Raw genomic sequence first — 16,446 nt, forward strand, 5'->3', positions numbered from 1 at the left:
TTTCGTACTGATGCGTCTAAGTTAATTGGCAAGTAATAAAAAAGAATTCCATGAATTAATAACAAAAATAATTATGTAATAGCAAGAGAAATATAATACACATTAAATGGCAGAAAAGTGCAAAAAATTCTGTGAATAAATAAAAAAACAAGCGCACCTCGATTAATAAATATTGGAAAATGTTGCAAAAGCTATAAAAAAAATATAGCAAAAATGAGCCGACAATCACGGAGATTTAAAACGGATAAACATGCAAAATTTCTCTGTAAGAACTGGCGTGCAAATAATCTCGTGTAGTACTGAGTTTGCATTCGTACGAATGTAACAACGTGTAAAGACACAAAAAACTTGGAAAACGAATAAAGATAAAAGTTCGGGCCAGAGGGGTAACAGAAAATTGTGGAGAACAGTGTAGGAACAATGAAACATTGGCGAAGCACGAAACAACTAAAAGACCGAGAGAGAATTCTATTCGACGTGACGCGAAAGTTAAATTGTTCTTCGATCAACTAGACAAATTTTATTTCAGAGAATAATTCAAACCAATATGTTTATTTTCGTTACTTCAGCAAAAATTGATATACGTACTTGTGAACTGTATTTTAATTTTGACATTTTCGTTTTAAATTGGACAAACTTCAACTCGATGTTTGGTGAAAATTTTATCATCGCAGAGACAGCTGAAAAGAATAAAAGCGTAGAGTGGAAGTTTTTAGAAACAACGAACAATGAATAGACAAAAGTAAAATTGTGGAAAGACCAAAAGACGATTCTACGCTGTATAATTTAAAAGATGAAAACAAGCAGGTTTGTCGAAGAGTTTGTACGCACGGAAAAATCGACGTATACGTCTAAAGAGGAATCTACAGGTGCACAACAAAATCCTTTGTACAACTCTGTTTCCTTCCTGCCGTTGTCGTTTCACCCCGAAGGCTGAACTATACCGTCGCTATTTATCCAGAGACTCGCAATCGCAGAGGGTTCGTCCCTTCGCTGCTTTCCTCTAAAATTGTCAAGATAATCTCGATCCCCGTTGAAATTTTTCCCAACACCCGTTTGTGCTTCCCTATCAGGATATTTATAAATTATGAAAAGGTGCATTTCTCTTTCATGCATACTTGTTTTCGCATTTCCATTTCTCTCGTTTCTCTTTTCTCGTTTCGCCTGTATTCTGCCAAATACACGCACGAAACAATAATAATGCAAATAGTAATAATAACAATAATCGTAATAATAACTATAATTTCCAGTTGCGCGAAATTCAAAGTCGAGGCTACGTCACTTTCATATTATACGTATGCGTGCATACTTAGTTGAGCAAAACTGTAGAAGCAATCTAACCGATAAGCAATCTACGTTCTGAATTGCTTCTATGTTACGTTTTATTTTCCAATTTATGTTTCCAAATTCTATTATTTATTTATTAACCGTCGTCCCTTTTACGTTAATTTCTTTCAATTCAATGTTTCAATTAAATATTTCCATAAAACATCTTTTGTATGCAATTTTATTTAGCTATGTTCTAGTATATTTTATTAATTATCTTTTTATATTGTCGCTCTTTCGTTGCATACTGTCAGATGATAAGAAAGAAGTTGACTTATTTATTTATTATTAATATAATTTCTACGAAAGGGAATGTGAAAGCAATTTTTTAGGAAATTAATTTCTAGATTAAATTTAATTTTACCACGTTTTCATTATTTTACCGTCGTGTATTCATTATGTTTATACAGCGACAAGGACCAAGTTTTGTGCTTACCCTTATTGAGTCGCAAATTTTAATTATCTACGAGGCTAATTGACTTTTCATTAATTTATGTTACAGGTCATCCTCTGTTAGTCTTATCGTTAGACTGCTAATATACAATACGCGTAAAGTTCAAAATAATCTGATTTTTTCTTTCATGTTTTTTGTAAGTTCAATACCGAGTTCTTTACAATTTTTAAACTCCTTCACACATACTCTAAGTAATTCACTGTTCAAATCCGATAGGTACGTTATTTAGGAACGGAATATAGATGTTTGAAAAATGATGTGATTTTTTTTAGTGATTCTATTTGATCCATTTGCTGTATAAAATGAATATTAAACGAATGATTACAAATATTCTTATTGTTTGATTTGAAATGACAATATAGGGTAAAAAATAATAAAGAAAGAGAAATTCACTTGTGAAGCGATGACAAAAAAGAAGACAATGAGAGATGAATATTCGGGTCTTTCTCGCCTTAATCAATGCACAACTGGTCAACATTCGGAGGTTGTTACTTTTGAGGGCATTTTTATTCGATGAGTTGGCTCTTGGTCTGTGTAAAAGTACAAAAGATTTATGATAAATCATCGCTAAGACTGATATTACTTTTATCTTTTAACTTTGACATTAACTGCAGATCAGTCAACAATGAAAATGCAGGAAAGCAACAACTCGTAAAATATTACCGGTGTAATATCTATTGCCAACGAATAATAATGAATTAAACTCAATCTTAAATCAAATCGTTTAAATCTTATAATAACCAAATATATATTAGGTACAATTGGCCCTTCTATTCTGTTTGGATATTACAAAGTTATCGTAGTATTAAGGAGAATTAACGATATTCAAATACTGTAATAAACAACTCCGATTATAACACATATGTATACATATGACATTATTCGAGATAAGTTCGCGTTGAATCTTACGCATTTTGAATTCGTATCTTTATAATTAGTTTTCTAAAGGCAAAGGCAAATTACGATGAAGCACCAACGTATATTGATAAAATAAAACGTCGGATACAATTTATATGAAAGAATAAAAAAGAGGGATAAACTGTTGGTTGTACTAAGCTCGAGGGAAATATCACGTACACAATTGAACACGCGCTTGCTGTTTAAAACCATCCACTTTCGTTTCATTTGTGGAATTATTCCGAAGAACTTGTCTAAACGAACAATACATTTGGTTTATAAAATATTCAACGCTTATATGTATGCTCACGTATTTTGTAATAAGTACGAAGTATTGTGTAACCAGATTCCACTTTCTTACGGCAGCTTCCTTTCGAATAACACGACTACAGAATTATACGTTTGCGAGAGAAAAGGAACCAAGAATCCAGTCACGTACCAGTTTCATTTAAGAGAATCTTGTATTTAAAATCGTCACGACTTCCTTTACTCATTTACTCAGGAATTGGCAGAATACACTAGAAACCGTTGGTACGCATACATAATAGGCACGTGACTAATTTTTTTCTCACACCCTCTACGATAGTTTGTCTCCTTTCCTATTTCCCACTCGACTGTCTCTGGGGATTGAAACTCTGCAACAGGTAGAAAGAATGACGCACTTAATGTTGCACGTATAACCATATAATTAAGGATTTTTAAAGTGAAGAAGGTCCCTTAATTTAAGCGCTGTAAATTAATTATTTAATTGGAATAGCAGAGAGTAAATTAAAAATAGCTATACGTTCTTATGCGACAAGAATTATAAATATAGCGCGAAGTTAATTCCATAATTCAAATCTCGTTACATGTATACATCTCACGGATTTCGATTTTGTTCAATTTGTTAAAATCAATAATCGCGGAATATAATATGATACGTAATATATCGATCATTAATATATCAGTTTAAAAAGCTTTAAGCGGCTGAAGCGGAATTATTTTTGCCGACATTCGAGGAACAATTGCGCGATTGTAATCTTGTTATTCAGATATTGTTGGCATCATTGCCGAAGTCGCGTCGCGATTCCAACGGCAGCTTGGAACGTGTTATTTTTATCGGGCTGGGCACACATTGTCTTTCCCCCTGCATAGGTTTACGTACCGCTTGAAGATTCGATTTCATTTCTAGCAGGAGACGTGGTCCGACAAGTTGTAGCTCGCGAGGGAAAAAATCGATCGAGGTCGGGAACAAGGAATTCCCGAAAGGGGATTTTCTTCTGCCCCACCGAGCTGATCCTTTCTCTCCCCTTCTCGCTGCCAGCCTGTCCCCGTCTGTTGCTTTCCCGCTTCTTTTTCTTAGTAACCAACTATCGTATTCATGTCCCCTTCTTGTTCCACGCCCGCATTTCAGAGAATAAAAAAAAAAAGGGAAAGGAAACGCATGGTAGAGAAGGTGCGTCGATATGTACCAGGGGATCGTTTCAATGATTAAGAGCAACGTAGCTGCTTTTTTTCCACCCCTCGTGAAAAAAATGAGTCTCTTAAAGCATGGATATTCCTTACCCCCTAGTCGTAATGACAGTGATCTTGGATCGGCCATTTTCAGAACTAGACAATGCTATACCGTTCGTGTGTTCCAATTTTGACGACGTTTCTCTTTCCGCGGATTAACACGTGTACCTTGTGTACCTCTTTTCAGAAATATATTAAGTTATAAATATATATGGTACAATATTTCCTTTTGTCATGAAACTTCGGAAACTTCGCTGTACATTACATTCATTACACGTATATTTGTGATTTGCACGCGCAACAACGTAGAAAATTTATATTCGTAAACTGGAATTAAGGAATTATTTACATCGTTGTGTTGGATCGCTCCCTATAACCATTAACCGAAAGTAGAACGTATACTAGTCATTTCGACGCCACGTAATTTGCGACCACCATTATATACGACATTTGTAATTCAATTTATTTATTTCAGACAATTAATGTGATTTATCGCATTGCGACACGTTATGGTATTAACATATTTAATGAAATGTATCGCATGTAAGTATATGTACCTGTAATATTTGGGCGGAAAAAGGACGATTAAAACTGTTGTCATCGTTCCAATCCCAGAGGTTACACCTACGTATGAATACACAGACACACACACATATAGACGAAAGTTTACGACTCGGATAAAGGACCTGATTACTTTAATGGTAACATCGATCTCAAAGAAAAATTCTTCATAAAGATATACATTTATCTTCCTTATATTAACTCGGTCAAACGTAGTGTAGATATTGTACGAGGTCTTCGTGTCGAACGTAACTAGGACAAACGTTACACGTCGCCGATTTTCATAATGATATTGCAATTAACTTCAGTCTCTCGACAACAGACATTACAAGTCGTTCACGCTGCTATTCCGTAGGGAGACTTGTCGTTATTATTTTAGATGTATATTTATCTATGAGACATTTTCTTTGATATACTCTAACAGCTCAAATAATAATATACCTTGCTGCTTTAGCTTCCTCCCTCCCTTTCTTTTTCTTGTCCCAACCGCTGGCGGATAAGCGAAGGAAAACAATCGATCATCCTCGACGTTTCGCAATTTTCTCCTTTCGATCATTCTCACCCACTTCGTTGTTCTTTGTGCTGCTTGTAGCAGAAAATACCGTGAAACAAACTCGGTGGAAGGAATTAATGCTCTTCCCGAACGTTACGCGGAACGTAACTTACAGTCAGTAAGATTTCCTCGTGTTCGGCTAGTTGGGACATCGTAATTTTGGATTTTCTCCTCGCACATGTGCAGTTTACTGTCCGGACATTCACGCGGAGTCCTAACTGCGCTAACTACCGTAACTTATGATCATTTACTAAGAAAAACACGGCAACGTTTCTCAACATCTATCGTGCCACAAAGAAGACATTTAAGATAACCTTGCCAAAACCTCAATTCTTATTGTTTCCAAGCTAATTTATTGCTCGTAGAAAGAGAGACTGTAAACTGTATTTTCGTACAAATTTCTATTTGTAAGAATACTTTAAACCACTTGTGTACGAAACATACTGAACCTATCGATAATCTTAAAATATTGCATTATAGAGTGGAACAGAGATTTCAATAATTTCAAGCAACGCTAGGACGTATTAGAAGTAAATGAATTAACAAGTAACAGGCGTGATACAAAATTGAATCATTCTGTAGATCTTTTATGGAAGTGATCAGATATAAGATGGCAAAACACGTAATTCGCTGTTTTTCGTAAACAAAATCGCATAAAAGATAGTTTATATGAACTTTTCTCATTAGTTTCAAGCGCTGGGGAGAAAAGATATAGTTCGCAGAAGCTTGTAGCGGTAACAGTTTCAGAAAGAAAATTTAAGGACATATCTTTACAGATATTCTTACTGTATCGAATTACCTTTCCTAGCGAAGTTTAACACTTTGATTGCCAATTGGTCATATATGACCGGCCACGGTTTCTCCTGTGACGCCACGGTGGTCATTGGTGACCGGAGCGCTTGAACTTCTCACAATTGTAAAAATTGAATGGAAATTAACAGTTAGGGCTTTTTGAATATAACCGATAAATAGAAGATACTTTAAAATAAAAAGTGCTCCATTGAACAATTAAACATTTTTATTAGAACATCAATAAAAAAAAAAAAAAGAACAAATCTTGCATCTAACGGTGCACTGTGTTTGCATCCATATCTTTGAGGGGTAATCTACGAATATTATTATAAACACAGCTTAGAAAATAATCATGAATGCTGTTTTTTAATCACATAATTGAAGTTAGAAGTGTGAACATACCTTACTATTATATATAGAATGAGCAAATACTGTTTACTAATATCTTCTCCACGTTTCAACAATATCTTCTGGACGTTTTGCTTACGACGAAATAACAAATGCGAATGGTTTGTTGAAATAAATAAAGTTGTTATAATATGTCGCTATCAACTGTTACCAAGTTACCAAGTCGTCTTAAATCATCAATTTATTATTATTTTGCCATTATATGCTTTAAATAATAAAAATACTCCCGTGGCGTCCTGAGCGAAACATGTGATTTTCCGCATGGCAGTCAAAGTGTTAAGCTCGCATTTTTTAAAATGAAAATTATAAGCTGATAAAAGAGAGTTGTGAACAAAAGTTACTTAATACTCGATCGATAAGAAAGTAGAATATTGAACAATGACAAAATACTTTTTCTCAATAGAAGATTTAAGATTACTTTTATCCTTCTACATGCCTATATAATTTCTTTCATCGGGTATGATAAATATCGTGGAAAAATTATCATCAATATCAGATTAAGTCGTTTTTCTTCAGTAAGTCGATTAGAAAATCATTTTAAAATTATTTACCCGAGAAACACTAATGTAATTCAAAGATACCTTTTAGTTGCTAAAAATAATAAATAAACTCGTCGTAATTCGACTTTTCACTTGCTAATAGCTTCATCCGATATTGTTGAATTGGTTTCCATGCCTCCTAAATTATGACAAAGAGAGTCATATATTATGTCATAAGAGAGTAAACGCGATCCTGATTTTTTGTCGAAGAAAAAATATTTTGGCTAATTTTTAATAGTGCACTTTGTTACTGATTAGATGTTCACAAATTTTTATCCGTAACATTTTCTCTCAGGTTACCGGAAAGTACCAAAAAATGTTTCATCATTTTGGTTACGATAACCATCTCGTGTAAATGATAATCCTATAAAAATGCTAAGAACATACAGAATAATACGATATGACTTATGCAAACGAATAACACATACCATTGAATCAAAGTAAAGTACGGGGAAAGGAAGGATAGAAAACGAAGAAGCTTTGCAGTATTGGCGGAAGAAGTATTGTCGTTCTTTCTCAGCGACCCCATGGTTTCGCAACAATTTTATTCCAATTTAGCCGAATAAGCTTGAAATCGAAGAAAAAATTGAAACCGCGGAAGCAATTTAGATATTACTTACGTCGAGAGTGGCTCTCTGTGCTATCTGAAGAGAACTGACGAACAAGCTCGAGAAGAGGGTAAGAGTGAAAAAAATAAGACGTGAAAGGTGGTGCTCATCTGCGAGAAAGAAGAGGGCGGACGGAAGGGAGCGGAAAGCAAAAAAAAAAAAAAAGAAAAAAGAAAAGAGTAACACGGGGCGAGGTAGAAAGCCGCATAAATGAGAACGCCAGTGAAAACAGAAGGTATTCCAAGCAAGAAGAAATGGCACAGGAAGGAAAAACGAATACATCGTAACGTCGCAATGTTTGAATGTTCCGCCACCGCTAAATGCCCGTCATTTCAATGTCAACGTTCGCGGCAAATCGTTTCAAATTTTGCGAGTCTTTCGCGAAACGTGTCAATATATCGATGGCGCGTCACACTGAAGCGGATATCGCGATAGATTTCAATTCACCAATTCCGTTTCAATCTTCCTTTCTCTATCGTTTCTATCGTTTATCGCTTTCCGTTTATCGTTTGTCGTTTCCTATGCCCTGCCTCCATTTCACAATCTATTGGAAAATATTAAAAGTCGCGCGAGCGATTTGAATATTTTCAATGTTTCCGGCAAACACGTTTCTCGATGCTTGATTGCTAGGAAGGTGAGGCTGTCTGCCTTCCAAGGAGAAGATTGAAAGATAACACGGCTCGAGAGAAGAAATGGAAGGAACGTGGAAACGTAAGAGGATAAAGACACATAGAGATGAAGATACGAACGGAGAACGGAGAAATCTCGGAGCGAAACGTGCGAGACAAGAGTAATGTCGTGCTGTCCCGTTAACGCCCGTGAAATATTTTCTACCGTTGAGAAAACACAGGAATGCGCCGATGCGCGACGATTTAACAACCTTTAATAAACCAACTTTTCGTTTTCATTTTCTATTTCGTGCCCATTCACGACTGACCTTACGTTATTTTCAATATTAACAACGTCACTCTCGATTATTCTCTCCCAAACATGTCTATCACGTTGTTTTATCCTTTGTACGTTCATACGTGGAAGTACTTGAATGCTTACGTTTGTAAATCCTAATGGAAAAGATACGAATATCCAATTGAAACGTTTAAAACAATACAGCGTATAAGGAATGAAGAATTTGCTAAGAAATTAGTACTATTCGTAGATTATTGTTACAATTACTATGCGCATGTGTTTGTGTCACTCTTAATCTCTTTCACAATCAATTACACATCCGTTACGTATGAAAGCAATTTCGTTGTTGATATTTTGCAGTGAAAAATGATACCAGTCGTCACAAAAATTACGTTCTATATTACATATTCAACGCGATTCTTCTCTGGCAAATTTTAATTATAGCTTCTCCTGTGAAACACACAAAACTAGTTTGTCGATTCTTATCTCTCGAAAACTGTCTGTCATCGTGTTAGGAATAATAAGCTTATTGTAATATAGACAATAAATAAAATTGAATGGAAAATTTAATTAAAGATATGAAGATTCAATATCCTGTTTCCAGACTGCTGAAAACAAAGGATCGAAAATGTATTATCATTAAAAAAAAAGACTCGTATTATAATTGATTGTATCGTGATAAACAGTTTTGGTATTTTATTCAGTTTTCTCAAACGGTAGAATAAGAAACGCAGACTCAGACATATAAAAAGATAAGCACATTCTTACATTTTATAAAAGTAGCACTGATACTGTTTAATTAAAGCCCCACTGAAGTGTTATTTCATCATTTTTTACATTTTTCACCTATCTGCATATTTCCTCTTCCATTTATTTTTTAAAGCACAATGTAGAAACAAGAAGTCGTCCACAATTAGCGGAGAAAATTATTATCCTGAAACAACTACTCCGTTAAAATACCTTTAACCGACTAATTTGTTTAGCGCAGCTTAATTTGAAATTCATCGCTGTATTAGTTTCGTTCTTATGGAATTTTCGTGTTTGACTACCAAATCTAGAGTACCACCGAGAGAGTCAAGATGATTTTCTTGCCACTTTATTGTAATTTTTATTCCTTTCTTTACACTTCTCTGACATTTTCTAGCTTTTTCAATTTTCTAAAAATTTACATCGTTGCGTACACTTTGTACTAGTTTTTCTTTCAGAATTCCAATTTTTCTGGTAATTTCATATTACTTAGAAGGACGTTTCGCTGAAATCTTATCAAGTGGATTATACAAAGTTCCATTAACAGTGTAATGAGATACACGATTACATTAGTAGAGTTTAAAAGAAAGCTGAAAATGTATATAGAAGTTACAGGGTATATTTAGCGTTAGTGTATATCATAGAATATAATACTTTCACGTAAGTTATCAACAAATGTGATAAAAATTTCATGAACGATGCCCAGTATGGTATCACATGAATAATAAAATAAAAAATATTTATAGTGCAATAAACGTGTTTGTGTAAAATATAAAGTTGGAAAGATCAAATTCTCAAGAAATATGTCCGATAACATAGATATGGAACTACTGAAGGCTATAAAAATGAAATATTGTGTTATTCTCTTTTTATTTTCTCGGTAAAGAGGAGGAATATGTATGATTTGTTTAGAAAAGATTAATTTTACTCTTTTTCCAAAAGCATGTACGTACGTATACCTTGTTTTCGAATGATTTGGTTTCTCCAAAAATAAATTAACTAGAAAGACAAGATAGGTACATATTATGGGAATGTGACATTTCCTCTAGTTTTTGACAACAAAAATTTCACTCGGGAAATTACAAAACAAATATAAATTTTTCATTTGAAAGGAAAGTACCTTTTCGTGCCAACAAAAATATTATTAGGAAGATTTAAATTGTCTAGACTATTAGTATAGTTGCTTAAAAATAACAAAGCGAAGAATTCGTTTATGTAGTTAACGATAAGATACGCAGATATCGGTAAAAGTTTGCAACTGTCACAAAAATATTTTCTTTGTTATTCAGAACTGTCCAAAATCGTTCGCAGCGATAAATTTTTATTCGTTATTTTAACGTAACGTAATCGTTCAGAATAATTGATACTAGCGATTAAATGTTGTGACAACGACAAATTCTTGCGAGACAATCTTTCTAAACGTCCAATACAAAATACCGTAAGTGCGATGTGTAATGCGATCTTTAAAAAAAAAAAAAATGATTTTTGATATACCAGCTTGTAATAAAAAAATGCTCAATAGAATATTGGATGTTTCATCAATTAATAATTCAAGAGCTTCATCATGTTTACAAACGCAAATAAATTCATTCGTACAGTACGTGTTGAAAAGTGTAACCGGTAGTGAGAAACGGTTCGCAAAGCTCATCTAATCATAGGACTTAGAGCTATGGGACTATAGTCTCATCACGTTACTCCTTACCTCACCTTGGTGAAGCCAAAACGTCACCGCCGGCTTTCACTGCGCCTTCGCCCGCGGGCTACGCCAGACGTCTTTTCTCACAATCGTGTCGAACAGCTTTAAACATTCTATCAGACTGTCAATCTATCACGCCTACAATAGTATTTCGTTATTTAGTCGACCAAGTTTGACACGCTGTCCCAAGTCGCCGTACAGTCTACCTTATCGTTTGTCTTTGAAACATCGATCATTTACAGTGGCTCACAGAAGTATTTCTTCACTTTTCGACATCTTTTCTATTATACGAAACATTTTGAAATTTAACGTAGAGACACTGGATTGCCATATTTATATAAATAATGGACTCTGAAAATGTACAGAAATTATTACTTGATTATTATATTGTTACTTAAACAGGTAATCATTCGCATTATTAATAAGTCTTGGTATTCAGTGGGATCATCTTTCATACTTTTTGTATACCTGAGGTAACTATTCACATAGTATACTAATTTTTCTTAGTAGATATAAGTAAATGTCTTGCTACTTCTGTGTACAATTTTCAGATTGCATTCAAATCTTGTCAATAGAATCGTAGCAGTTGAGTCTCATTATAGTGCTGATGAAATGTCAAAAGTTAAAAGTTTTATAAGGCTGTAATATATAATAAAATTATGAAATTTTATACAACACGCACAATATGCGTATAAAAATGTTCTATGGTAAGTATACGAATACCTTTGCGAGCCACTATAGGTATAAATACCTTTAATACAATTTGTCAATGCTACTACCAAGGATTGGATATTATAGAAAAAACTTTTATCCTAGTAGTTATTTTGCTTCGTTTTTCTATGTACTATAAATAAATATATAAAATAATATTATTTGAATAGCAATATATAATTGGAAAATAAATGTATAAGATTGGTTGTTTTATAGATCAAATGTATTATTTTATTTATATATTATAATGATGATGTATAACTTACTATGTTTTGTTAGTAAACTCGATACTAAGATACTTGCATGCAAGATATTTTACAACATCTATTTACTAACTTGTCGACATACGTACATTAGGTCACGTTTCCACTGAACGTGACTCAAGCTTGAACCTTTATTAGCAGATTCGTGCATCGGAAGAACATATCCTTATGCTAATTTGTAATAGAGATAGAATATTACAATTTGTCATGCTATATACTGTAAACGCCGAACGAATTTACAATTCATCGTCAGCTATATCAACGTATTGTATAATAAATCAAAGTTCTGAGACTGTCACGATTTTAACTATGAGAATCACTCGATGGGATTGTTTGAGTCTTGCAAACGTAGCGCGATCCTCTTATGTATACTAAATATGTATATAGGTGACTGCTTAATATTTCCCAATTCAAGAATTAATTCAACGACGAACATACGTATGTTTTATTTGATTTGTAAATGTCCCGCAGACTTTTTATCATTAACTTGATTTCTGTACTATTCGTAAATAATTTCGGTACTTTCTGGTACTGTTCGAAGTTGTTGAAAACCTTGTTCGTACATGTGAACAGATGGTTTATTGCAACTGTTTAAACACGTGGATTGGACTGAACGTGGATTAGAATTTATTATTATTTAGAATTGTCTAGAATTTGTATCGAATTTTTACTTGTAACGCACGCTTGAAATTCAATAAATACGCAACAGCTGTTAAAAACGTTGTGATACTGCATTACAGTATTGAACAGGCTTTCCAACAACTTCCAACGTATTGGGAATCAATCAAGGAAGTATCGACAAATTAATGATTAATAGCCTGTAGGCATGGTTTAAAATCCAAAGTATTTATTTTCAGCATCCCCTGTAAATGTAATTAAACTGATAGAACAGTAAATTATATTTCGTAAACGACATCTGACGCTAATATACTGCAACGATCGCACGACGTAACAATGGCCTTGATACGCTACACGTCAAATCAATGAAGAGTAGTTGATTATTCAACTGGCGTACCGTCATTAAAATGCAAAGATAATCGTGCGACTAGATTTCAAAATAATCGTCAGTTGAGTGAATATTTTTTGATAGATTTGAAAGAATTCGCGTTTAAGGGGAACTACATGAAAATAATAATTTTGTCGTATCGACGATACTAAATTCGTAATAGCAGTTTGTAACAATAATCGGTTGTCGCTAATGGATAGCAATAACGAAACAATAAATTTTTAATCGCCATTTGCAATTTATATTCTTCAGATAACTACAGCAGGGGCCGGATTGGTTGCAATGAATTTTAAGCGTGAGAGATAAAGAGTTATGGTTACTTTAATTTTAAATCAAACCTCTAGAAATATGGCAGAGAGAAAAATCAGGTAACGTTCTAGCTAACGTTAAAAAAACAGACAAGTCCTGAATTTTATGAGAAAATTAAGACGAGAACTTTATACACTCGTGTTTTGATGACCTTTTCAATTTAAGTACTTACTGTTTGCGTCGTCAATAATTTAGTTCATCGTTCGTTCAACGATTATCGAGTGTTATTCTACGGTTCTAAAGATATTCAAAAGTGCCAATTGAATAGAAATATTATATAAAAGAAGGGTCTAAGTAGTATAGCTAAAAAATTGGGGAAACGTATCTCAGATGATGTTGAGCTGACAATGATCAATATATCTGTTGATGTTAGACTGTAGTTTTAGTCTTGTCGTTTATTCTCCACTCCATTCTTTTGGTACTCTGTTACGGTCGATTGTATGTAATCCAATCTGGTGTATGTTTCATGCTCTTTGAGTCTTATGCTGAAGCTCTTCCCAGTTTTATTATTGTATGTCTTGCTGCAAAGGCAGAATATTTTACAAGTTTGTGACGTAGATATGCGTAGTTTTACATCCTACAAAGAGAGTTACGTGTAAATAAAGGAGGAATAATATGGCAATGATAATTTTTGCATTATATACGGATATGTGTGTATTGTATATTTTTATACATATATTTTATTGTGTTTAATCGACCATTCTCGGAGAGACGCGATCGCGAGAAAGCAGGTCAACGGGAATCGTAAATTCCCGTTACGATTAGATAATCGACGCCACGAAATGATCGATCCCGTTATTTCTGTTACGATAATAGGGGTAGTTCAATTGAGTTTACACTGAATTAACATATTGTATATTTAAAAAATTGTCTAATTCAGCGAAGCTTCGTTTATAAAAAAAGACGAACAATTTATTTCATGCAATGTTAAAATAAATAGTAACTTTCATAGGTTTAATTGAAAAAGAAGTTTCTCCTGTCATTTTGTAATTTTATTATAGCGCTGATTTAATACGGACTAAGAAGATGATACAGATAGGTTTCAGTAAGACGATATCAACGTCCTCTATTCTATCAGGAATTATAAAATAAATCAAAAAAATATGATACAAAGGCACATATACAGGGTGGTTGGTAACTGGTGGTACAAGCGGAAAGGAGGTGATTCTAAGGTGGTAAAAGCGGAAAGGGGGTGATTCTACGCGAAAAAAGAAGTCGAAAATATAGAATAAAAATTTTTCGGTTGAGGCTTTGTTTTCAAGAAAATCGACTTTGAATTTTCGCTCGGTACGCGTGCGGTACGTTATAATGGATCTCACTGTAGACCGTTGTCTCGATGGAAAAATTAAAAAAAAAGAAAAAGTTAAAAAAAATTTGTATTCTATATTTTCGACTTCTTTTTTCGCGTAGAATCACCCCCTTTCCGCTTTTACCACCAGTTACCAACCACCCTGTATATTCAAATATATCGATCCATAACACATTGAATTACGAACACGTTATCTGTAATTAACTGTACGATGTTTGACGACAAAATGAAGGTGATATTTCTTCTACAGCAATTAGTTGAATTTTAGGAAAGAAGAAAACATGTCATATCTAAGAAAAACGAAGAACTACTTCTATTCACATTTGAAAGATCCGGAGAATTGAAAGATTTTTTAATATGTAATTTGGATAAGAACAATTGTTGCTTTTAAGAAGTTTCACATTGCTTTTGGCCCAGACCAATAACTGAATTAAAAAGATCAATAACCGAAGATATCATGAATTATTGGAATCATGTTTGCTTTTTGCTAATATAACTTAATTTAATTTAAATTTCAATGATTGAATTTCAATGAACGCTCTGTGAAATGTAACCAGGGAAACAATCCATCGCGACCTAAAGATACTCACAATAAAAGGAGAAATATCAAAGTACAGCAATAGATATAATACACGTGTAAGCAATCACCCGAACCCACCGGTGACCCAACTGTTGGACAGTACAGAACACATCCGCAGACTAAAAAGACACTAGCCTCTAGAACTACACAATAGATTCAGCTGAAGTAGAACATTCACTCCCATAAAAGCCAACTGTGAGTAATTTGAAATTACTCCGCATGCCACTGTATCATGCCAGCCTAACTTGCTTATAATTCTCAACGAGAATTGATTACAATATACTTGATAACTAGAAAAAAGAAAAAAGAAATTCACTCAGATCTGATTATGATATTATGACTATGATATTCGAGGTAATATTACGATTCGAACTTAAAAATCTTTCAATAATTTCAACGAATATACGGTATATAAGCATAAATGTTTAATGGCGAAGTTAAAAATGATAACGAACGACATAGATCATTCCAATAAAAACTAAAAACAGCGATTTCAATCGCGAAAAATCGTCAAATAAACAATGAATCAATTGATTAAATGTAAAAAGTTTATGGTTGTATCGCTGTTGAAGTGAAAAACAGTCATGGTAATTTGTTATTCTACAATTTAAAAATACGTACCTACACAATCCACCGATTGATCGTATTACATTTTTCACGCATTTAATATCTCTAAATATCTCTTTCAATTCTGAGGTAACAAAGAATACTTTACATAGAATTCGAACAATGTGAAAGGGGCAATACGCTGCAAAAAATAAATTATCGTACCAATGTCATATTATCTTTCATAGGTTATCGATGTGCTTTTGTACTTAAGTGCGTATCATTTTCCTTCTACATATTGTAGCTGACATTAGAATGTGTAGAAAGCGTACGTGTAACGATATGACCTTGGAATACCATCGACTCACAAAATTAGGGTTTGGCATGAACTTCATTTTTATCGAGATTGTACACGTCGCCGACGATCGAAGATAATTTTGTGACTGTACATTACCGTGTTTGCTATCGCAACACGTTTCTTCGCCAGATTTCTTTCAGAAACATTTATTGGAATATTAATTTTGCCGGCTTTAACTACGATGCCACGGCACCGAGAGCATCGCTCTATGGCAGAACGCAGATTGTCACGGTAATTTTCAGCAGCGGCTTTTTCAATAATAGCTCAGTATTCTTCAGCCAGTGCGTTTTAATCACGCTTAACGCCAAGACTAATGTATCTTTTATAAACGAACTGTATCTGTCATACTTGTCGTTGAACTTCAATTAAAATCGTGTCATAGT

General features: G+C 33.8%; 1 protein-coding gene across 2 annotated transcripts in view; it reads left to right on the forward strand.

Moving 5' to 3' along the window:
* Nucleotides 1–16,446, forward strand: part of LOC138179310 (lachesin) — a 97,820-nt gene that overhangs the window by 52,855 nt on the left and 28,519 nt on the right. The window lies entirely within an intron of this gene.

This window comes from Bombus flavifrons, chromosome 4, assembly GCF_040668555.2.
Source record: "Bombus flavifrons isolate JBK064 chromosome 4, iyBomFlav1_principal, whole genome shotgun sequence".
In the NCBI taxonomy this organism is placed as follows: domain Eukaryota; kingdom Metazoa; phylum Arthropoda; class Insecta; order Hymenoptera; family Apidae; genus Bombus; species Bombus flavifrons.